The following is a 24,050-nucleotide window of genomic DNA, read 5'->3' as shown; positions in this document are numbered from 1 at the left end:
GGACTTCTGATCCTATTTTACAGATAAGAAAATCGAGGCTCAGGAAGGTAAGTATCTCAGCCAGATTCCTACAGTTATTAAGTTGGGATTTGGGATTTGAATCTCGGTATTTTGACTCTCAGGTGTATGCTCTTTTTGTCATCCTTAAAGTGTGATTGGGGAGACACCAATGAGCAGATGTGTTACCACACGCAACTATTTCTCCCACAAGTGAATTACAGGAAAGGGTTGTGGAAAAAATGCCGTGGGAACATGGGGAAGAATACCTTAATTCTCAGGGGATTAGAGGGTCAGAGGAAGAACATGAGTGCCTCCTTCATAGGCTTATTGTGAAGAGTCAATGAAATAATTCATGGAACACACTCAGACTGTGCATAGTGAGTGCTCAGTGAGTGTTCTGCTATAGTTCTGTAGCCAGTGAGAGGCCTGATCAGTATTTATCTGCCTCTAAAACCCATGTACTCTTGCTCCCCTGTGCACTTTTTAAACAGACATATGGTTTTTGGAAGAGTAAGTAACTGTGCAGTCACCAAATGAAAGGGAAGACACCAACACAGTTGCTCTGGTATATTCGCCACCTGCCCTAATCCTGGTTTTTAGGACTGGACTGCTTTGGGTATGGGAGGGGATTTGGATAGGTGTGGGGTTGGAGAGAATCAAGATGTCTCATCATGAACTACAGCGCTCCTAGAACTCTGGCCAGGATTTACCACCTGCCGTCATTCATTCATTGATCATACATTTTCTGTGCACTTACAGTGAACCAAATATTCTGATAGTCTCACTGGAGATATAAAGATGAATAAGGTTAGATCATTGCCTTGGAGGGTTTTTCAAATGGCAGATTTATGGCAGAAATTGCTGGCTGATCACCAAATATGTTTCCATCTTTTCCAGTCACATGACTAGACAACATTTCTCAGCTTTCTCACAGTTAAGTGAGGCCATGTGACTAAATACTAGCCAATTAAATGAAATTGGAGGTAATTTTTGTCGCTTGTAGGCTTGACCCATAAAAAACTCCCCAGGCAGAATCGCTATGATCCTTCTTCGGTGGCTTGACAACCTTAGAAGTCATGTGTTGAAAGTGTCACAACAGGGAAAGAGCCTGAGACTCTCCCTTAATCAATGTATGGTGGAAGCCACACTTGTTTAGGTTTTATGTGAACTAAAAACAAGTGTCCATTGTTAAGGCTGAGATTTTGAGGGCTTTTTTTTTTTTTTGTTACAGCTGCTAATATTACCTTAACTAACATGAAGTTGTAAATCAGCGTGTGGTGAGATCAATTTAGTGGGTTAGGACCAGCATTTTTAGATAGAATAAAATAGGAAACCTGGTTTGTGTCTGACCACTTCATGCAGAGCCTGGGGCTCCATCCAGTAAATCAAACCCATTCCCAAATAATTTATGGCACACATAGGGTGCCTCTAGCACTGTAGAGAATCTAGAAGAACTAAGGGTGGCCTTTACCCTTGGGGAGTTTACCTTTTAGGGGCAGTAAAATAGGCACTTTATACAGCCAGTGAGTACAGAGTTGGCAATTATATATGCAGAATACCTAGAAGGGTGGGTCTTTCAGGAGGAAGTGTGATATGATGTGAGCCTTGAAGGAAGGATTGAGAGGGTGCGGGATTGAAGGATGGGAGAGGAGGAGTTGGAATTCCACTGCTGGAAAAGGGCTGGAGTTCTACAGCAGCCTGCAGCTGCTCTGGGGGTCTCCATGGACTTGCTGAGACTATCCTGAGTTCTTAAACCAGGCCTTCGCTGTGGAATGAAGCTGATCTCCAGGGGATGGGAGAGTGAAGAAAAGAAAGACAGCGTTGAATGAAGCCTGTTGTGTTTTTAGCATATGAAGGGTGGAGGAGAAGAGAGAAGGAAGCAGTTTCACTGGGAGCCTGAAGACTTGTCTTTCTTCCCAAAGGGTGTCCCAGGGAGTTAAAAATGTGGTGCATTTCAGAGCTGCTTGTCAAAGGTATATGATTGCGTCTTATTCTCTCGAATGCAGCCGTTTTGTCTTACAGTGCAGGCTACTTAATTCTATTCCCCCCTCTTGTCTGCTTGATGAAAATAATAATAGTATACTAATAATTAACACACTGAGCATACTGTGGGCCAAGTACTATTCTAAGTTCTTTAAGCGTTTTAACTTGCATAGTCTTCAGGACGACCCTATGAGGTAAGCCAGAGTTCTAGGAGCATTATCGTTCACTATTAGGCATCTTGATTCTCTCCAGCTCCACACCTGTGTGAATCCTCTACCATGCCCAAAGCAGAATCCGGGCTAAAAGCCAGGATAAGGGCAGATGGGAGAAGATACAAGGGCAACTGTCTTGGTGTCTTCCCTTCCGTTTGGTAACTACACAACTACTTATTCTTCCAACGACCACATGTCTGTTGAAAAGGTACACAGCAGAGCAAGAGTATATGGGCTTTAGAAGCAGATTAATCCTGACCACGTCTTTCACCGGCTGCTGAACACTCCTTGAACACTCACAATGCATGTGGCAGGGTGCTCAGTGTGTTCCATGATATCCCCATTTTCCAGATAAGGAAACTGAGGCACAGAGAAGTAAGTAACCTGCCCAAGACCATACAGAGAGTTAAATGGGAAAACTAGGATTTGAACCTACATATCCTGAGGCCGGGATTTTGTTCCTAATCATTATTATGCCAAACTGCATTGCAGTTTTTTTTTTTTTTTTTTTTTAACTCTGTCTGATGATTAAAATTCTCTGTAAGATCCCAGCCAAATAGCTGAGTCAAAATAATTATAATTAAATCCTCCATTTGTATAGGGCTTTGCAGCTTACAAAATCATTTTATGTACAGTATTACCTTTAATTTTCCAAAAAATACAGTTAAATAGGATTTAATAGGATTTATTTCTCTCTCCCTTTTAAAATTAGGTGGGTGAGTTTGGCAGCTCACACAAGGTCACTCTGTAGCTGTCAGGGCCTGTCTAAAACCCAGCCCCTTTGACTTAGGGCCCATTGAACTTTCTGCTCTAATGACTACTTTTGTTTAGAATTTGTGTCTCTAATATACTGATATATGACTATTTTCACTACTGTTCACCAAAAGGTGAATTTGCCTGATTTTCACTTGTTTCATCCACAAAATCTTCAAATAGCTGTTGTCTTTAGAAACAGTTGAAAGGCATTTGTAGATGGGACCTGGTTCTGGGATTTCTGTAACCTAGGAAAATTTACTTGCAAAAAGACAGAGAAGTTACTTAAAAACAGTATTTTCCTAAGTGGTTGGTGATTGTGGCAGGGAGAGGAGCCAGGAAGAGAAAGACTTTGGCATCAGATAGACTAGGCTCTCTACTGCTCTGCCAGGTCAGCAAACTACGTAACCTCTGAGACTGGCTTTCCTCACGTGTAAAATGGGAGCCATAATGGCGCCTACCTTGACAGAGGTAGGAAGGACCATGGGTAGTGTTTGGCACAGTGCCTGGGCCGCAGTTGGTGGTTGGTGTGTGATTGAAGCTACACCTCTGAATTGAATGGAGAGCAGCAATTCTTCCTTTAAGATTTTTCACAGGATGGGATGGGGCAAAATTGCTAGTTCTCAGCGCCTTGTTAGGCATGATTTTATAATACAGTTATCTCTGACACGGACTTTCTTAGCACCTGGAAATCTTAGGTTATAATTATATTAATGTTTCTCAAGGGCAGGGACTTTCTTATGCTCTGTGAAGGTTAAACATCATAAGGTAAAAATAGAACATGCTGCCTGAAATCCTAGATATCCTTGAAAGGCTCTTATCTGTTCTTCACGGGAAATTGACACCATTTCCGGATGGGTTTAGACAGTGTACATGAAAGCAACTTATTCTACTTTTTCTCCATAAGAGAGATTATAGCCTTGCCTCTAGGATTTCACTCCAACTGGGGTATTTCAAAGTTTTTACATAATTTTCACACCCCCTGGAGAGTATTGGCTGTTTTTCTTTTTTCTGCCTGAACTTCCATTGTGGTGATGGACTGTATTAGTCTTTCATATGCCTAACCTTAAAGAAGTAATGCTTAACCCAGTCATGACTGTTTTATCTCCTCCCGTCAGAGAACTGTTGTGTGTTGTATGGGGATTTTCAGTCCCAAGATATTGCCTGTTGGAGACCAGTGGTGTGTAGGCCACCGAAAACAAGCAGCAACATTTTTTTTTTTTTTTTTTTTTTTTTGAGACGGAGTCTCACTCTGTAGCCCAAGCTGGAGTGCAGTGGCGCGATCTCAGCTCACTGCAACTTCTGCCTCCTGGGTTTTTTAAGCGATTCTGCGGGCTCAGCCTCCCGAACAGCTTGGATTACAGGCGCCTGCCACTATGCCCGGCTAATTTTTGTATTTTTAGTAGAGACAGGGTTTCACCATGTTGGCCAGGCTGGTCTTGAACTCCTAACCTCAAGTGATCTACCCCGCTTGGCCTCCCAAAGTGCTGGGATTACAGGCGTGAGCCACCGTGCCCGGCCTAAGCAGCAGCAATTTTCGACGGTGTTCTTAATCTACCAGTGATTTAACCCTCTTTTTCTCTGCGCGGCTCATAGCGCTTTGCCCACTCACATCTGGTGTCCCTAAGACAAAGCATTGAAAACTTTGCCTGTGACCAGATAGTCTTCAGTAGGTTAGAGTCTGCTGTCAGGGCCTCCCAGGGGACACGTGATAACTAATGTCCTTTTTCCCCACTGAGGAAGGGAGGAGCTGAACTGAGCATGTCCAGTCTGTGCTACCCAGCTCATCCATAAGTTGCTGCCTAGGACTGTGCTCCAGGCTCCTGCCAGGAGGAGTTAGTAAAGGTGCAGAGAGAGTCCAGGACTTAACACCGATTACTCTCCCTCCCCAGAAAGAAAGCACCTGACACAGGGAATAAAGCATTTTCCCTTATGCTGGCTACAACTTTTTTTTTTTTTTTTTTTTTTGAGACGGAGTCTCGTTCTGTCGCCCAGGTTGGAGTGCAGTGGCGCCATCTTGGCTCACTGCAAGCCCCGCCTCCCGGGTTCACGCCATTCTCCTGCCTCAGCCTCCTCAGTAGGTGGGACTACAGGCGCCCGCCACCACGGCCAGCTAATTTTTTTGTATTTTTAGTAGAGACGAGGTTTCACCGTGTTAGCCAGGAAGGTCTCGATCTCCTGACTTCGTGATCCGCCCGCCTCGGCCTCCCAAAGTGCTGGGATTACAGGCGTGAGCCACCGCGCCTGGCCTTTTTTTTTTTTTTTTTTTTTTTAAGGAGCAGTTGTCAGATTTGATGGTTGTGTTAGGGTTAAAACTATATAGATAAGGTGGTCAAAACCTTTTACAAATAATCCTCCCACATCTTTGCCCGAGGGCTTAGGTTTAGAAAGTTTCTTAGCCATCCCAGGATGTGGGTGAAAGTGGCTTCCCGCAGACTCATCAAAATACACAGAGCAATTGATCTGAGTGCTGGTGGATGGGAGGGAAGGAAAGGAGGGGCCCAAGAGGCATAGCTCCACCTGCCCGAGGGAGACGTCCTGTGTAAACTAACAAGAAGTCACTGGTGCTTCCGTTTGGTTAAATACTGATTTAGCAACTGAAAGGGATGCAGGAGAAATACGGCAATATCCTCTCCTGTAAGAAGTTTACTGTTTTTGTTAGGGAGGCAAGACTCATACACCCCAAACGGTATGGGAATAATGTATTGATCCAAATGTCAGTGTCCTGCCCTTGGTTTAGGGCCCTTTGCCTATCTTGAAGCCTCCAGGAATTTCTACCCTCACACCGGCCTATCTCCCTGGCATATCCAGCTCAGACTCTTTCCTCTTTTCATTTCTTCTTGCTGAATTCTTACTTGTTCTTCAGCCTGTATTGCATCCACATCCAGGAAGGCACCCTGGCCTGTTTCAGCCTCTGTCAGTCCTTCCTTTGTGGTCTCACCTTCCACCAGTGTTCTCACATAGGCCATCTAAATCACCTGCTTATTCTGATTTAGCCCAACACCTTTGCAATAATTATCACTGTCAAGTATTAAGCATTGACTGTGGACCGAGCACCTGGCAAGGCATTTTGTATTTTGTAGTGGAATCATATTATTTTCTCCCTGTAAAACTATTGCCTTTCTTTCCTTCCTTCCTGCCTTCCTTTCTTTCCTTCCTTCTCTTCTTCTTCTTTTTTTTTTTCTTTTTTGATGGAGTTTCACTCTTGTTGCCCAAGCTGGAGTGCAATGGTGCGATCTCAGCTCACCGCAACCTCCACCTCCCAGGTTCAAGCGATTCTCCAGCCTCAGCCTCTTGAGTAGCTGGAATTACAGGCACCTGCCACCACGCCTGCCTAATTTTTGTATATTTAGTAGAGATGGGTTTCGCCATGTTGGCCAGGCTGGTCTCAAAATCCTGGCCTCAAGTGATCCACCCACCTTGGCCTCCTAAAGTGTTGTGATTACAGGCATGAGCCACTGCGCCTGGCCTATTGCCCTGATTTCAATCCCTCATCCGTCACTCCTTCCTTCTGGGAAATGCCCCTTCATCAGTTCCAAAAGGAACTGCTCTGGCCCACACTAATCATAGGCTTTCCTTGGGATTTGGGGGCAGCCCTTCTGGGATGGGGAAGCTGAGAGATGCCCTTGGTCGTGTCTGAGCCCAGGAAAGAAGCTGGTGTATAGGAGAGAATGACTTCATATCCAGAGCAGGCATTGCTGAGAGGCAGAAGAGGTCTGACAGCCTTCCAATCTCTTTTCCACCTCCCTCGGGTTTCCTTATCTGAGCCAGTAGACGCTGCTTTCATGAGGTTATTGTGTTCCTACAATGCACACAGCTTCACCTCACTAATCCTAATAACAAAATGAAGTGGGTGTTATCTTTTTTTTAAACCTAAGAGGAAGCAGTTTTATTGCTTTTTCTGATGAGAACATTTATATCCATTAAAAGCAAATTCAGAAATGTATAATGAAAACAAATTTCACCCATTATCTTACCATTCAGAGATAACTTCTGATTGTGTTTATACACGTGGATTTATAAAAGGAGGTTATGCTTTTATTCCTAAAAGAAAATTGAGGCTCAGAGATGTTAAGTAACTGCTCTAGGGTCAAAACCAGTGCAAATCACTAAAACGTGTTGACTGTTTGTTAAATTCAATGTAATTAAGTGCCACGGGGCGTTACAGGCAGCAGATTTTGTGGATGAAGAAAGAGAGGCGGCATTGATTGGAATTACTGGGAGGGTTTTCTGAAGGAGGTGGGGCTTGACAGAGTGATCTAATATATGTGTTATATGTTATATATATATATTTTAAGGCTTGTTTTATTTTAATGGCTGATCTATATAATCACAGAGACCAGTATGTACAGACAAAGTGGGAGCTTTTATTTCCTGGTGTCTTCCTCCTTGGACAAGGTCTTGATGATTTCCTCCTTGACCTGGAGGCGCTCTTTATGGCGCTTGCGTGCTTCCTTGGTCTTAGACCTTTGGGCTTCAACCTGGTTAGCCAGGAGCTTCTTGCGGGCCTTATCTGCCTTCAGCTTGTGGATGTGTTCCATGAGAATCGCTTGTCTTTGAACACATTCCCCTTCACCTTCAGGTACAGGCTGTGATACATGAGGTGATCAATCTTCTTAGATTCGCAGTGTCTTCTGAGCAGCCAGCACAGAATCCTCATTCTCCTCGTCCACGTGACCTTCTCTGGCATCCGGGCATTGGCTGTACCCTTTCACTTACCTATGCCCATGTGCCTGCCCTGCCGGTAGGCCAAGGTGTTTTCCTGGCATCGAGCCTGGGAATGGACAGTCATTGGCTTGTGGATCATCAGCCCATCTTTGATCAGCTTCCGGATCTGCTGATGGGAGTTGGCATTGGAGATTTCATTGGTTTCATTGGGGTCCAACCAGACCTTCTTCTTGCCACAGCGGAGGACCCTAGAGGCAAGCCTCTTCTGAAGCCTGAGCATACTCATAGCAGTGAAAGGTGAGTGATCTAATATTGACTTGATTCCTCCCATTAAGTGGCCTCTGAGTGGGCAAAGCCAGTGAGTGGGGACACCTGAGCACTGCCTGCTGTCGGGACTGGGCACTGCCTAAGACAATGATTACTTCTGAGCTTTTCTGAAGTGAAAATAAGTCAATGTGAACATGGCAAAGAGGGACAGAGGAAGAGACATATGGTATCTAGAAGGAAGTTGGCAGGTAACAGGGTGCCAGGAAATTAAGACCTAAAGAAATAGAGTGGAGGAGAAGGAGGGTGGGGGCACAACAGTGGATTGTGGTTTTGCATTTGAATCAGGAGGAGGAAAAAACCACCCATCCTTCCTCTCCTGTTTTTTTTTTTTTTTGTCTTTAAACAGGCACTGTCACTCTCTTTTGGGATTACTTATTTATATGTTTGTTTCTCCCTCTGCACTGTGAGATCTGGGTGAGGAGGAATGGTGTTTAATTTTCATACATATCTTCAGAGCTCAGCTCATTAAGCCTGGCACGAATCAAAGAGACACTCATTAAATATTTTTCAAAGCAAGGATCCACTGACATGACTTTCAGGCAGGCCCTCCCAGGCTGCCTACAACCCCCTCTGTGGTCTCATAGGGCACCTATGCACATGGTGGCTTTTCATGGGCTGTTCCCTCCCACAGAAGCACCTTTCCTCCACCCATCAGCTACAGTCCGTCTGTCTTGGCTCAGATGTCACATCCCTGACTCAACAGGTGAGATTGGATTTCCACTCACATGCTCTCCTAGCACTTTGTATTCTTTTTTTTTTTGAGATGGAGTCTTGCTCTGTCGCCCAGGCTGGAGTGCAGTGGCGCGATCTCAGCTCACTGCAAGCTCCGCCTCCCGGGTTCACGCCATTCTCCTGCCTCAGCCTCTCCGAGTAGCTGGGACTACAGGCGCCCGCCACCACGCCCGGCTAATTTTTTGTATTTTTGGTAGAGACGGGGTTTCACTGTGGTCTCGATCTCCTGACCTCGTGATCCACCCGCCTCGGCCTCCCAAAGTGCTGGGATTACAAGCGTGAGCCACCGCGCCCGGCCTGCACTTTGTATTCTTAAATAACCTTCATTATAATTTGTCATTGAATATTTATTTGTGTAATGACTATTTTTTGTAATTTTTGTGTAATGACTAAATTTTGTAATTTGTGTAATGACTATCACTGGGTTGGATGCTCCTTACAGTAGGGTCTGATTCTGGATCTCCTGAGCCTTGGGCCAGTTGAATGGATTCTACTTTTACTTTTACTAAGCTTTGTTCTTCCTTCCTAGAGGCCGAGATAACTCCAGCTTACCTTGGTGTGACTATCTAGGAATTTAAAAATGCGTCTTTGAACAACTGAAAATCTCCAGGCTATCTCTTCCAACAGTTGAGGAATCCAGCCCCGTAAAAAGTCAATCAGGCTAAATGACACCTGCTGTGAGTTCTGTTTGCAGGAGAGCAGTGGGCAGCTCCAGAGCTGGGCTGTTTTCCCAACATGGAGTCTGTGATAAATTAGGGTCACCCTGCTCTTAATTGGCAACCAATTCAGATTCTTCCTTACAGTCCTCCTCTTTCTCCTTTTTCGTGTGGACTGTGTTTGAGAGAAGGTGTGGAAAATCCTGGCACTGTGCTGCAGGGACGGTGCACCTGCAGGCTGGGAACAGAGGTGGTGAGTGCTGGCTGCCAGCCCTCAGCACCTTTTTCTCCCTTCCTGTTGCTCTGCCCTTGCCTGTCTTTTCTCAGGAATTTTGAAAGAGGTCTCATTACTGGGGAAATATCCCCTGGGGAGCTCTTCCTCTCTCTTCTTTCTCTCAATGAGTAGAGGGGAGAGTGTTCGCAGTTTTGAACCTGCAAGCCATCTGGATGCAAAGATGGCCAGAAATGCCCCCTTGTCTCTGGATTTCCCACAGCAACTCTGCCTTAGCCTCCCAGTGCCATCTGCTTCAGGCTGGGACATCTTTCCTTCATGCAGGAGAAAGAGGAGCTTAATAAAATTTTGCTCGGGTTTCTTGGGGCCTGAGGCAGTGGTGGGGAGGAGAGAAGCCCGGGCTGTTTTATTTCTTGCACCTGCTATGAGTCAGGAGTGGTCCTTGGTCAGCGGGCACATGGAGGCCCGCTGGGTGCCAGGCATTGGGCAGGTGTTGGGGCTACAGGATTATCTGCTAGGACCTCAAAGGCTGGCCTGGTGGGCAGCATGAAAACAATGATGGTGACACAGTGAGAGTTTGGGCACAGGTCCTGGAAGGTGTGGAGGGGGAGCAGCCGATGCAGGCTCCTGTTAGAGTGCTGGAGGCAGAATCAGGAAAGGTGACTCAGGGGAGGCTTCACTGGAAAAAATTTGTCTGGGAGGCACTAAAACAAGAGCTCATTATGTGTTTTTAAATGATATTAGTAATAATATATGGGTTTATTTGGACAAATGAGTTCACAAAATTGTGCTGCCTGTAATGTTGATTCCTGACTGAGGGATAAAACTCACTTCCCAGGCCCCTTTCTGTAAGCCAGTCCCCACCATCCCCTTGAACCTCAGCTGCTCCACCAGAATCAAAGCAACTCAGAAGGAGGCCGAGACCCCCAAGCCTCATTGCTAATCGATGGGCATGGCGGGTGGGCATGAGGGTGGGGTTCAGGACCTTACCTAGCATCTGTCTTCCCAGAATGTTGCTCTGCCCTTTCTGGGGATAAGAGGTCTTAGTTTCTTTATCTCTATAATGGAAATTATAATCCATTCCCTGAAGATTATGGAAGATTATAGGAGGTGAAGGCTATAAAGTCACCTTGTAAACCTAAAGTCCTATCTGAGATCGAGGATTTAGACAGCAGGTACCATTTTGTCTTCATTTCTTGGTGAATGGATCCATGAAGTCTCCTTTATTCACTCAACAGATATTTACGTGGCAGGCATTGTTCTTGATACTGAGGGTAAAGCTGTGAACAAAACAAAGACCCTAGTCATGGAGGAGTCAGGAAATACAGAAATATACATGACAGCAGGTAACAGGAAGGGCCAAGAAAAATGAGCATGGTAAAGAGCTTGTGATGGAGGTGGGGTGGGTGCTGTCGCATGGGGCAGTCTGAGGGGCCTCTAGGTTTAAGGGATTCGAGCTGAGAGACCTGTGTGAAGGGAAAGGGTGACCCCTGAGACTGTCTGAGGGAGGAGCAGTGAGTGCAGAGGCATTCAAAGCAAATGCCTTGAAATGGGAGTGTTATCAGTTTACAATACAACCAGCAATTGCTTCTACTACCACTGGTAATATTTATAGAGTCTATACTGTGTGTCAGGCAGTATTCAGGCGCCGCGACAACCCTATTCGGTAGGTCCTATTTTTATCCTTCCCGCATGTCACAGATGAGGCATTCTTAGAACAAACCAAACATCCAGATAATACGAAGAGGGAGCAGTTCTCATTTACGTGGGGAGTGTAGAAGTCACAGCCCTGCACAGAGGGAACAGTGTATGGTTTGGGGAGAAAAAAAATCTCAGTTTGGGCCTGGCCTGCTACTCATCTGCTGCTAGGGCAAGATATTTCACCTCTCTGGGCTTCTGTTTCCTGATTTATAAAATGGGCTAATAAAATCTCAGAGGATTATTATGTATATTAAGCGAGAGATCCAAGTGAAAGAATGTTTCAAACTGCAGGGCACCATGAGAGTGTCACTTTATTCTTTTTATTATCACACCAATTCTCATTCCTTGCCTCTTGCAAAGAGAGAGAATGAGAGAAAAATGGAAACTTGCAACTCACTTAACTTCCTTGGTTCTTTCCCTGAAAACTTATTTTCTACTAATGTCTGTGGGGGTGAATTAGAGTATCCAGTTGAATTAAGTATTTTGCTGAAAGATGAAGGCACTATGAGATAAGGTTGGTGCCGAGGATTCTCACATTTCTAAAGGAATCACTTGAGGTGCTAGGACTCCCAGTCCACTCTTCCACAATACCAGACAACCTGTAATCCTCAGACCCAGAATCTTATGACAGCTGTCTCTGATCTCACCTTGTGTAGATTACCTACGCAAAAAAGTAAGTGGCCTCAAATAGTGCTGCCCTTTAAAATTATTCTATGCATTTGTTCCAGGGTCTTGTGGGGTGAATGGCTAAATCCTACTGGATTAGGCGAGATGGGTGTTATTATTTGGGGCTACAGAATGGAAAAACTTAGGTGAAGGAAGTTATCCCAAACTTCATAATTGATGGTGAGCCTGGATACTCATTCTCAAATCTGGTGAGGCATCGTTGGCCTCTACCACAATGGCGATGGTAAGCTCATTTGTCAATCAATGATCGATTGGCAGTAGGGTGATAATAGTTAATAATAATCTGTTGTGTATTTCAAAATAGCTAGAAGAGAATAATTAGAATGTTCCTAGCGTAACATTATGGCCATCCCAGTTACCCTGAATTGATCTTTACGCATTCTATGAATGTACCAAAATATCACATGTGCTCTGAAAATATGTACATCTATTATGTGTCAATAAAAAAAGTTAACCAAATGATCGATGAACACCTACTATGTGCCAGGCACAGTGCTGGGTGCTGGCAATACAATGGCGAATGAGACAGGGACCTGGGTGCTTGCTCTAGGGAATGCCCTTAGGAGAAGCTTAGGGTTTGTTTTTTTATTTGGAATGCTTGCTGATGCCCTTCCCAGGACCTCCAGAAAGAAGTGGTGGTTGCTTCAGCGGTCACTTGGTGATGACTGGCAGGCATGTGCCCGTGTAGCTGGCACATCTGGTGCCTGTGATCAGAGCTGAGCCATCCAGCCTGAGCTTTGTTTTTCCCAGTGCAGCAGTGGCTTGCTGCAGTAAGCTCCATCTTGGCTGTGCTGCCCTCCCCGCTGGGGTTGGGATAACAGCCTCCTGGGGACTGTGGCTAATCTCAGGAGAAGCAGAGCCCCCAGGGAAAGACTCCTGTCTCCGTTGTGTGCACCTAGGATTAGGTAGAACTGCCGCTAATGCAGTTAGGTAAAGGCAAGGGCCCTGGTTGCTGGGGAACCAGGAAGCACAGGGTGAGCTTCCCATCTGCTCTCAGTGAAGGACGTCCTCACTGTCACAGCTTTCTAGGGCCAAAGGGGCCTCTGACAAAGCTAATGTGACCAAAGTCAAAATACTGGCTCTGAGAATCAGCCAAACCCATTCAACTAACTGTGATCTTAGGCTGCCTGTGTGTGCAGAGCCTCGAATGCCAAGCAGTGAAGGGAGGTTGGAACCCTGCATCCAGGGAAGGGGACTTCGTGGTTGCGAGGGCAGGTTCAGGAAGGTTCTGGTGGGAGGGTTGGCGGCCAGGCTAGTGCTCCAGGGGGCTGATGGATTACATTCTTCGAGTTAGAAATCATCAGAAGCCCCGCTGAGAGGGCTCTTGTGGCTTTGGAGCTATGCTGCAGGTTCCCTCTTGCAAGGGGAAAAATTGGCTGTGACTTTAAGTGTTATCCTCCTGTCCTCTTGGTTTCCTAGTGCGGCAAGATTCAAATCCAAAGTATTTGCATTGAATTTGTTAATTTCAACCAGTGGTAGAACAGAATAAGAAGTCTAAACAGCCATTTTTTTCTTCCCTTTGAGGGTATGTTTTCTGACCTTTTAAGGAAAATCCTGTCGAAACCTTGAAAACTTGTGACTCTAGGTGCTGGATCTGACACTGGGTCGGGGACGTATTGTGGACCTGCAGCGTGCTTGGGCCTGAGCTGAGCGAGCTCATGGAGTAAGCTCTCTTGAACTCTTAAGATCGTGAAAATACAGTTCCAAGCCACAGAAGCCCTTTGGAGTGATTCTGAATGGTGGGAGGGCAGAGAGGCTTTGAATGCTGTTTGAACACTTAGACTGCTAAGTGCGACTCTTCAAACACTTCACGTGCCTTAGATGGTCTAGTGCAAAGGATATGCAGGAACATAAAATATCTTGCCGCTACTGGAATAGCCTTATCTTCTGCCTCAATATTGATTTAGAACAACAGCTTGTTTTGAACTTTCTCCCCATAAATTAAATTTTAATTTAGAAAATGCCATTAGGGGAAACTTAGTATGTAAGTACAGAAGGTTTTGGAGATGGGGTTGGCTGCTCAGAAGGGAGTCTTTAAAGAGATGACAGAGGTAAAAGCATTACTCTAATCAGAACATTTCATTAAAACCCCCATCAGATTAATCCATCTACACATAGTATTTTGAGTATCTTTTGTTGGCAACATTCTGTGCTGGAAACTGGGAGAGAGAGAGTTTATCTCTTGTCCTCTATATATTTGCATATTTATATGTATGTAGTATTGTCTTACATGGGAAAGGACAGTGGGATTTTTTTTTTCAGAAACATTTCTCTCTTCTACAAAGGATGACATCAGGGCATAGCAGAAAGAGCTCTGGACTGAAAGTCAATAAACTTGAGTTTATCTCCTAGCCCTACCTCTAACTAGCTGTGTGGCCCCAGACAAAACACTTACCTTCTCTGATCCTCAAGTTCTTATCTGCAAAGCAATAAGGTTGGACCAAGCCCTGTGTAGTGGCAGTGTCAACATCACCTGGCAGCTTGCTAGAAATGCAGAATCTCAGGCTCCTCTCCAGAACTACTGGATCAGAAGCTGCATTTTAACATGATCCCTGGTGATTTATATGCAAATTAAAGAACCATAGCTTTAAAGAACCATTCCTGCTCTAATAATGTATTATTTTGTGTTTTTTTCCAAATGCATATTAAAATATAGTTATGAAGAATTTATCCAAGACTGCATCAAACATTCTACATAAAATGGGTGTATCATCTCTTACCCTTCAAAAGTTTGTACTTTGTGAGAAGAAAGGTTTAAAGGCAGAAACAGGCACAAGCAGTCATACATTCAGTTCCAGTGCTAGATATACATATTTCTTCCTTTTGCCTCCTTTGTGTTTTGGGTCTTGACACTGTGGTAAGGGCAGCGGTGGAGAGAGGAGAGGAGGAGTTGCAGAGTCCAGGTGATTGAAGGTGGAAGTGGCAACGCACCGAGCCCTGAGCTGGCAGGTGGTCCAGAGAGCAGCGGGCCCCAGCCCAGCTCCTCAGTATCATTGCAAGGGTTTTGAGAATCCATCATCATCGGTGATGAGAAAAATGTTTCACATTGTTCAAGCGTATGTGAAAGTGCTTTGATGAATTGAATAACAATTCATAGTGATTTTTTGGTGTTCTATATTTTTCTAATTAATTGATTCTAAATGTTAAACCTATTAGATGGGAAGAGGACTCTAGTTCATTTTTGCATTAAAAGGGATCCTTCTTACTTGAAGCTGGTGGGACCTATTGGAAGAGGGCGTAATAATTAATAATGATGATAATAACTAACATATGCCGAGAACTTTCTAGGTGCCAGGCACTGTGCCTTGCAAAAAAGGACTTTGGGCATCTGTTAATTAATTTATGGATAAGGAAACCAAGGCTCAGAGCGGTGGAGTGGCTTGCCCCGAGTCATCCTATGAGTAATTGGTGGATCCAGGCTAGAAACCCAGTGTCCTGGCTGTGGGGCCAGCTTTTTTCTGCTGTGCCCGATTTTGTGGTTTGTCTGTCTGGTGCTCTGGAGTAGCACGTGTGGGAAGGCTGAATGGAGAGTCAGGAATTTTCCCCAGTTCCTCCTCTGGGAAATACAGACTATCAGAGTCCGAAGGACTTCAAAAGCCTGAAGGCCACAAACTCCATTTACAGGTGAACACATCCAGCCCAGCAAGGGAAGGGAACTTGCCCAAGGTCAAACAATTAGTAGGGTTTATTTGTTCTGCTCTCCCTCTACCTGAAATTCAGCTCTATTTGAACAAGTGAAACAAGCCCTTCTATGAAAGCAAATGAACATGGTTTTGAATATTGTATCTCAGGTTGCTGTGAGGGCTATATATATCTTTAAAAAGGATTCAGCATAGCCACTGGTAATTGATAAACACTCAGATAATGTTTGTTATTGTTATCATTTTTACTAAGCTTCACATATTAAATTTAGGGACACTTTTGTTGTTGTCGTTGTTGTTGTTTTAAAGCAGGACTGATTCTGGTCTTGTCTTTTTTTTTTTCATGTTCTCTGTCTTCCGGATAACCTTTGAGAGGACAGACGACCAAATTCCTTTTCACTAAATACTGCACCACATAATCATTGGAAGCCATATACTGGGAAGGGAGAAAGTTGCCCTTTTGAGAGGCTGCGTTCTTCATCTTATGAGCCCATGCCATGCCAGCTCTCATTGAGGCGAGAAGCTATCTTTTTGGCAGTAGGTCTCCTGATCCTGAAGATTTGAATGGAACAGACATTTTCTGAGATTCAGTCAGGCATCTTTCCACTCTGCATACAATTGTTACCAATCTAGAGAAGTAGGAACTGGTTTAGAATCAGAGCCAGCTTTGGATCCACATTGAAGCCCCCTGGTTGATTTAACGCTCTGCAGGGAAATTGGAATTCTTAATATTATTTTCAACAAGAGGCCCCACTTTTTTATTTTGCACGGGGCCCATCAACTTAAGTAGGTACTCTTGGTTAGAATAATCTAGAACAGGACCAAGAGCCTGTGAGGAACAAGTCAGTGGGGGTTGCAGTTTTTGGGGGAGGAGGAGGAGGCCACAGACCTGACCCCTTGTGATGGGTCCTAGCATCATGCATGGGCTTGAGCCAGGCAGCATGCGGTCCGCTGCCATAGAGAGGAGGTAAGCAGGGCGGTTTGTTGTCTTGCCCACCCATCACTTTGCCTTGTGAGTAGAGACGAGTCACTAACTGCTCTGTATGTCTCCTTTGCATCCCCAGCCCTGATCACACATAGTACCCAGCACATAGTAATCACTTAACACACTGTGGCTATTTACTTTATTGCTGCTCTAAAGTAGTCCAGAGATGAACCATTATTCCAGGGGCTTTACCTGTATTATCTCTAGTTTTCCTAACAGCCTTTAAGGTAGACATGATTGTCCTTTCTTTACAGATGAGGCAACTGAGACTCAGAAACATTAAGCAAAAGTATCTCTGGTTCATCTCTGGACTACTTTGAAAAAATAGATGAAGTGTTGTGTGAGATGCCTTAAAACCTTTCCTATTTTTGGTGTCAGCACCATACTTTATATCTTGGCTATTCAGGGGCTTAACGTTAATTTCCTTGCTAGTAACCTCTTTCTTTTATTGATTCAGCAGCTGGATTAACTTCCCCAGCATCATCATTTATTAGCCACGTAATCTTAGATACTTTTGCTTAATGTTTCTGAGTCTCACTTGCCTCATCTGTAAAGAAGGGACAATCATGTCTACCTTGAAAGGCTGTTTGGAAAACTAGAGATAATACATGTAAAGCCCCTGGAGTAATAGTGACTGGCACATAGTAGGTGTTCAAGTCACTTTTCCTATTATAAAGTTGATATACAAACAGCTTTCATTGTGTCATTTCCCTTCCTCAAAAATATCTTCAATGGCTCCCCACTGCCATGGCCGTGGTGGATCAAAGCTCATCATGATCTAGCCGTAGCCTACATTGTCTGACTTCTCTCACCAGTGTTTAAAAACTTCTTCAGTGCTTAGCTGTGTCTTGTTCCCCAGGCCACTGGAACCTCCTTGGTGACAGAATTCCATGTTATCACTTGAGTGCCTAGGAGCGTGCCTGTCATAGTGTCTGTATGGCTGGTTGCTAACCACAATGTATTTCAGGAATATTGTGCAATTCTGCTTTTTTCCCATTTGTTTATAGCTCTTAGTTCCTTCAAATTGGAAGTGGATTATGGTTTTGCATTTGACTCAGGAGGAGAAAAAAAACACCCATTTTTCCTCTCCTTTTTTTTTTTTTTTTTTTTTTTTTTGCTTTTAAACAGCTAGTTTCACTCTTTTGGGATTATTTGTTTATATGTTTGTCTCTGTCTCTGGACTGTGAGATCTGGGTGAGGAGGAATGGTGTTTAATTCTCATGTGTATCTTCAGTGTTCAGCACATTGAGCCTGGTACAAATCAAAGAGACACTCATTAAATATTTGTCAACTGATGAATATTGGAAAGCTCAAGTTTTTATGGCAGACAAGGGAGACAGTGGGAGCTGCCTTTTTATTGGAAAAACATTGTTTATTAGATCTGTGTGGATCATTTAGAAAATATGCAGTTGGTTATCTTTTATGGTCAAAGAAGAAAATCAGTATAAAATGCTTAATTAAAAGCAGGAGCTAACATTTCCCCTAGTAGTGAAGGCAGGCTTGTGAATATTTTCCTTTCCTTAGCTCAGGAGATGGGCAGGCAGCCAGGCTCAAAGATGGGGATGCTTCATAGACAGATGAGAAGGTTTGACTTAGGAGGACTGAGTCCTAGGGTTACCCTGGGTCCATTTTTGCTTTAATGTTTCTCCCATGGATGTTGAAAATGTGAATGAAGAGTGTTAATTCCTTAAGATATTCTGATGACAATGTCAACCCCTTTAAGGTGATTTTGCTGTTACCTATACAATTATCACTTGTTTGCGAATTGATTATAATGGCATATTTTCAGGAGTACGTTCTGTATTTGCGATTAAAAGCCCTAAGAAGTGTGGGTCTTTTTCTTATTCTTCTTGGTGCTCCTGTGCCTGGCACGGAGCAGGCCCTTAAAAGATGTGATACCTGGAGTTCTTATCCACTTGGCATCAGCAGAGTTGGCCCTTTCCTGGGTGTAGGAAACTGCTGAGGACTAGGAGCTGGGGAGGCAGAAAAGGCAATGGTGTTCTGAATGGTTTCTGCTACTGGAAGGAAATCAGGCCCTCTGAGACAGACAATGATTGGATGTGCTGCAGGACAGGAGGTCTGAGTACCGGCAGCATCCACATTACCTGAGAGCTTGCTGGAAATGCAGAATCTCAGATGTGCTCCAGACTTACTGAATCAGACACTGCAGTTCATCAAGATCCCCAGGTAATTCATCTGCACATTAACATCTGAGATGTGCTGCTCTGATGAGAAAATCTGGGAACTTCCTCAACCATGAGGCTCGATAGTCCGGATTTTCATAATTCTAGGATGTAGCATGGTGAAGTTTGACTGACCTTGAATCCCAGAGCTGCCACTGTGGGGATATTAATTAACCTTTTTAATCTCAGATGTTTTTCATCTATAAAAAGTATATATTGGGTATTTTGCTAGGTTTATTTTTTTGGTGAGGATTAAATGAAATAATGTAATGCTCTTGGCACATAGTAGGAACTTAATAAATATTACTTATTGCTGATTTTGTTATTTTATCTGAGCCCTGGTGTAGATGGTTCAATTATTTATTATGATAGGAGAAAATTGCTGTATTATTATGATTACAATGTTGTAATTTTGCATTAGTTTTATGTCATTTGTATGATTTAATGGGTATTCTTAAAGAATTAAAAAGCATTTGCATGCTTTTGAACTCTTGTTTTAACCTGTTTTTGAATCTTCTACTCATAACATGGATGTATTATGTGACTGTATTTATGGGTATCATGTTTTTGGTCTTTTTTTTTTTGAGACAGAGTCTCGCTCTGTTGCCCAGGCTGGAGAGCAGTGGCGTGATCTCGGCTCACTGCAACTTCTGCCTCCTGGGTTTAAACAATTCTCCTGCCTCAGCCTCCCGAGTAGCTTGGATTACAGACACCTACCACCACACCTGGATAATTTTTGTATTTTTAGTAAATATGGGGTTTCACCATGTTGGCCAGGCTGGTCTTGAACTCCTGACCCCAAGTGATCCACCCACCTAAGCCTCCCAAAGTGTTGGGATTACAGATGTGAGCCACTGTGCCTGGCCAGGTATCATGTATTTTTTAAACACCACTGAATCACTTATATTTCATTTTGGAGATTTCTTCCTCCCATTTATTCTGATAATAGTGGTTAAGTAGCCTTCTTATCCAGCACTCATTAGACAGTTAATGAAAAAGGTTAGTTAAAATAGGGAGTGAGGAAATAGTGAAGAAATGAAATTAACTATTTTATCTCACTTTAACTGCCTAGCTGTACATTCATTTAATCTTGTAGCTTTTCCTTTGAGCTGGGTCTGATGTTTGGAGGGTGCTGTCTTTTTTCACATCCACACCTAACCCGTAATACATTTTCTGTGGTATCCAGCTTTGTTTTCTCTAAAGTGAATAGAAGTTGAAAGACACATGTAAAGCACTGTAAATGGAGAATTCTTTTAGATACGTATAACGCCCCCCCCATGTGCCCCCCCATGTGTTTATCGTTATCTTAGAGTTAACACAGTGGTAATTATTTGGTGGGGGGAGGGGAGGAGGTTATTTTTATTTCACTTTCCAAAGAATTGGGCTTAATTTTCATAGAAGCAACAACTCTTCTTATACTCTTGTTTTAGTAATTTAAATTCTGTAAAGTACACAATTTCTAAAAAATTATATAGCTGAAACTGTATAACAAGCCTTGGGATCAAACCCTACTGAATCTTGTCAGAATAGAACTCAAGAGGTGGGAATAGTGCATGGCTTGTCCAGGAGCATCCACGGAGCATCCTTGGACACTAGGTGGGGTGTTCTATAGAGGGAATGGAGAGCCCCGCTCGATCTACTGAGTTAGTTATGTCGAGATTGGTTAAAAAAACTTCTATATTTGTTTATTTGCATACTACTTATTAGCTCATTTAATTTTTACAATGCTCATGAAATAAGCAAGGCAAGAATTTAGAGGTGGGAAAATGGAGGTTCATAGATGTTGAATTGTGTGACTATGAATAAGTAATTTCCTTAAAGGTACGTTGGAAGCAGAGTTCAGATTTTTCAGTCTTAAGCCAGATCTCTACCCTCTCTTCTGGATTGCCTCTTTTCATGCTATTTTGAAAGCAGTAATGAGACTTTGATTTTATTTAGATATTTATAATTTTCTTGTAGCATTATGTTACCATCATAGGGCATATCAGTAATAGTAACATACTACCTATGTCAATGTTAGACATTAATCACCTCTAGCAACCTACAAGCAAATAAAGAGACAAAACTCTTCTGGACCAGCACTGTCCAATAAAATTATAATTTGAGCCACATATGTAATTTGAAATTTTCCTTTAGGCACATTACAAAACAAAAAAGAAACAAATAAAATTAATTATATATATTCTTTAACCCAATAAGTCCAAAATATCATCATTTCAACATGCAATCCTTATAAAAATTCTTATTGTGATATTTTGCACTCTTCTTTTTGTACTAAGTCTTTAAAATCAGGTGTGTAAATTGCTTTACAGCACAGCTTATCTCAGACTAGCCATATATCAGGTGCTCACTCGCCACATATATTGAACAACACAACTCTGAACTTTAAGAAGAATATTGTAACAAATGCAGGCATGTGAACACTTCGAGATACAAGCCTCTAATACTTTGGGGCCATTTAATTTCGAGACAAATAGTTCTACAGATTTCCGTGGCTCCTAATAATGACTCTAAATCATTAAAAATAAGATTAAATTATCTACATTGTATTTAAGAAGGCTGAGTATGGTATGAAATATGTATTTAGAAAGCTCTCCATCAAAAATTTTTTTTTTTTTTTGAGACTGAGTCTCACTCCGTCGCCCAGGCTGGAATGCAGTGGCGCAATATCGGCTCACTGCAACCTCTGCCTGCTGGGTTCAAGCAATTCTCCTGCCTCAGTCTCCTGAGTAGCTGGGACTACAGGCGTGTGCCACCATGCCCGCCTAATTTTTAATATTTTTAGTAGAGATGGGGTTTCAGCATGCTGGCGAGGCTGGTCTTAAACTCCTGACCTCGTGATCCACCCACCTTGGCTTCCCAAAATGTGGGGATTACAGGCGTGATCCACCACATCTGGCCCAAAAATATTTTTAAAAAAGGTTTGACATATGACCCAGCCATTGTACCCCTGGACATTTGTCCCAGAGAAATGAAAACTTATGTCCACATAAAAGCCTGTACAGGATTGTTCATGGCAGCCTTGCTTGTAATAGCCAAAATCTAGAAACAAACCAAATGCCCTTCAGTGGGTGAATGGTTAAACAAACTGTGCTACATCCATGCCGTGGAATACTACTTCACAATAAAAAGAAATGAACTATCGATGCACTCAACAACTTGGATGGGTCCAAAAGGAATTGTGCTGAGTGGACAAAGACTCAGCAAAACTCAGTGAAAATAATGTTTTACTGGGTAAAAAATTATGAGACATTAAAAAAATGTACCCTTTTGAGATTATGCTGAGTAATCTCTAAAGGTTGTATTTATAGAACATTTCCAAAATAACAAAATCGAAGAAATAGAGAACAGATTAGTTGTTGCCAGGGTTAGGGACTCAGGAGGGGGGCGTCCTGGGAGGGGGATGACTGTGGCTGTGAAGGAGGATCATGAGGCAACTGTGTGGTGGTGGAACAGTCCTGTATTGTAATTGTAATGGTGGTTACATGAACCTGTGTGTGATAAAATTGCACAGAATGCACACACACACAAACACACATGAGTGCATGTCAAGCTGGTCCAATCTGAGTAAGGCCTATGGTTGTACCAATGCTGATTTCCTGATTTTTCTATTGTATTAGTGTTATAGAAGATGTTACCAGAGGGCAAAACTGGATGACGGGTACATGAGACCTCTCTGTGCTATTTTCACAACTACCTCTGAATCTATACTTATTTCGAATTAAATAAAAGCCTAGTGCTTGAATAGATGTTCTGTTATTTGTAAAGCCTCCTTCCTAGAACTCTACAGTGAAGAACCCCAGTGAAGATGTATGAATGTGGATGAGCGTGGACATCTGTTTAAGGACCCTTTTTATTTTAATTTTTTACTGTTCTTTATTTATTTTTAATTATACTTTAAGTTCTGGGATACATGTGCAGAATGTGCAGGTTTGTTACATAGGTATACATGTGCAGGGCTGCTTTTTCTACAAGCTTGGGGCTGGGCTTATCTCAGTGCAGAGGGGAATGGTTGTGGCCTAGCTGCAAACTCTCCCCTACATAAGAAGAGACCCCATTTTTGTTCCAGTTTCTTGTTAAGGTCACTGCAGCGGAGGATGCCATCTCTAGGCTCCTGAATCAGAATGTCCCCTGAGGTGCCATTGGGCTGTTTGACCCCACCTTGGGAATGCTAGAGCCTGAGATCTTGTCACTTGCTCTTCACATTTTCATATTAATGTGTCACTGGCTTTCAGCAGTTGCCTCTCAGTAATGCATTTAGTCCCTGGTGAGTATTTCATAGCCAGATGAACTTTAATCCCTGAATGCGCTGAAAGGGAGGGTTACTTTTCCTCTTTTTTTTTTTTTTTTTTTTTTTTTTGAGACGGAGTCTCGCTCTGTCGCCCAGGCTGGAGTGCAGTGGCGCAATCTCGGCTCACTGCAAGCTCCGCCTCCTGGGTTCACGCCATTCTCCTGCCTCAGCCTCTCCGAGTAGCTGGGACTACAGGCGCCCGCCACCACGCCCGGCTAATTTTTTTGTATTTTTAGTAGAGACGGGGTTTCACCGTGGTCTCGATCTGTCGACCTCATGATCCGCCCGCCTCGGCCTCCCAAAGTGCTGGGATTACAAGCGTGAGCCACCGCGCCCGGCCCTTCCTCTTTTGAAGATTCTGCTCCCCTGTAAGAAAAGTGCATGATTTAATTAGTGGATGAAAGAAAAGGGCCCAAATGGAGCCAAAAAAGAGTCAGCAGCATTGCCACCCACCTGCAGACACACAATAAGATAAAAGCAGCACCTGATCAGGGAGGGGAAGGGACCAGGAGGGAGAGGGACAGGCTCGGCCATGGGTGTAGCCCAGAGTCGGAAAGCCTGTGGCCCAGGATCAGGTCAGCTACTGGCTCAGTGTGTCCTTGGAGCTCAGCCTCTGTGGGATTTGTTTTCTCATCCTTTTAAAATGGAGATGGTAATATAGATCCTTCCTACCTCCAGAAACATGTAGACAACAGAAAGAAGATGGGGGCAGATCTATGAAAGTATAAAATGCACTATAAAAAAGTATAATGCAGTTTATAAATGATTGCTCATAATGCATCAACTGGAGTGAAACTAGCCAGAGTGTAAGAGAGGAAAGAGGGGAAGATGCAGAACTCCGTTCTTGTATCTTTTTTAAAAGCACAAAAAGATGATGTCTTGGTAAAGAGTAGAAGTTTGACATGTTTTGTCGTGATAAGAATAGAATTATAGCGGTGACTGTCCATTTATCCACTTGGGATCCAAGCATTCCAAAGTATAAGATGCTTCATTACAGGT

General features: G+C 43.4%; 1 protein-coding gene and 1 pseudogene across 1 annotated transcript in view; one reads left to right on the top strand and one right to left on the bottom strand.

Annotated features, from left to right (window-relative positions):
* The window catches only part of ROR1 (receptor tyrosine kinase like orphan receptor 1), a 410,747-nt gene that overhangs the window by 7,308 nt on the left and 379,389 nt on the right, over positions 1-24,050 (top strand). The window lies entirely within an intron of this gene.
* Positions 6,817-8,059, bottom strand: LOC129458362 (large ribosomal subunit protein eL19-like; annotated as a pseudogene).

Source organism: Symphalangus syndactylus, chromosome 19, assembly GCF_028878055.3.
Source record: "Symphalangus syndactylus isolate Jambi chromosome 19, NHGRI_mSymSyn1-v2.1_pri, whole genome shotgun sequence".
Lineage (NCBI taxonomy): Eukaryota > Metazoa > Chordata > Mammalia > Primates > Hylobatidae > Symphalangus > Symphalangus syndactylus.
Note: the sequence above shows the minus strand (reverse complement) of the source record. Positions and strands in the feature narration are given on the sequence as shown.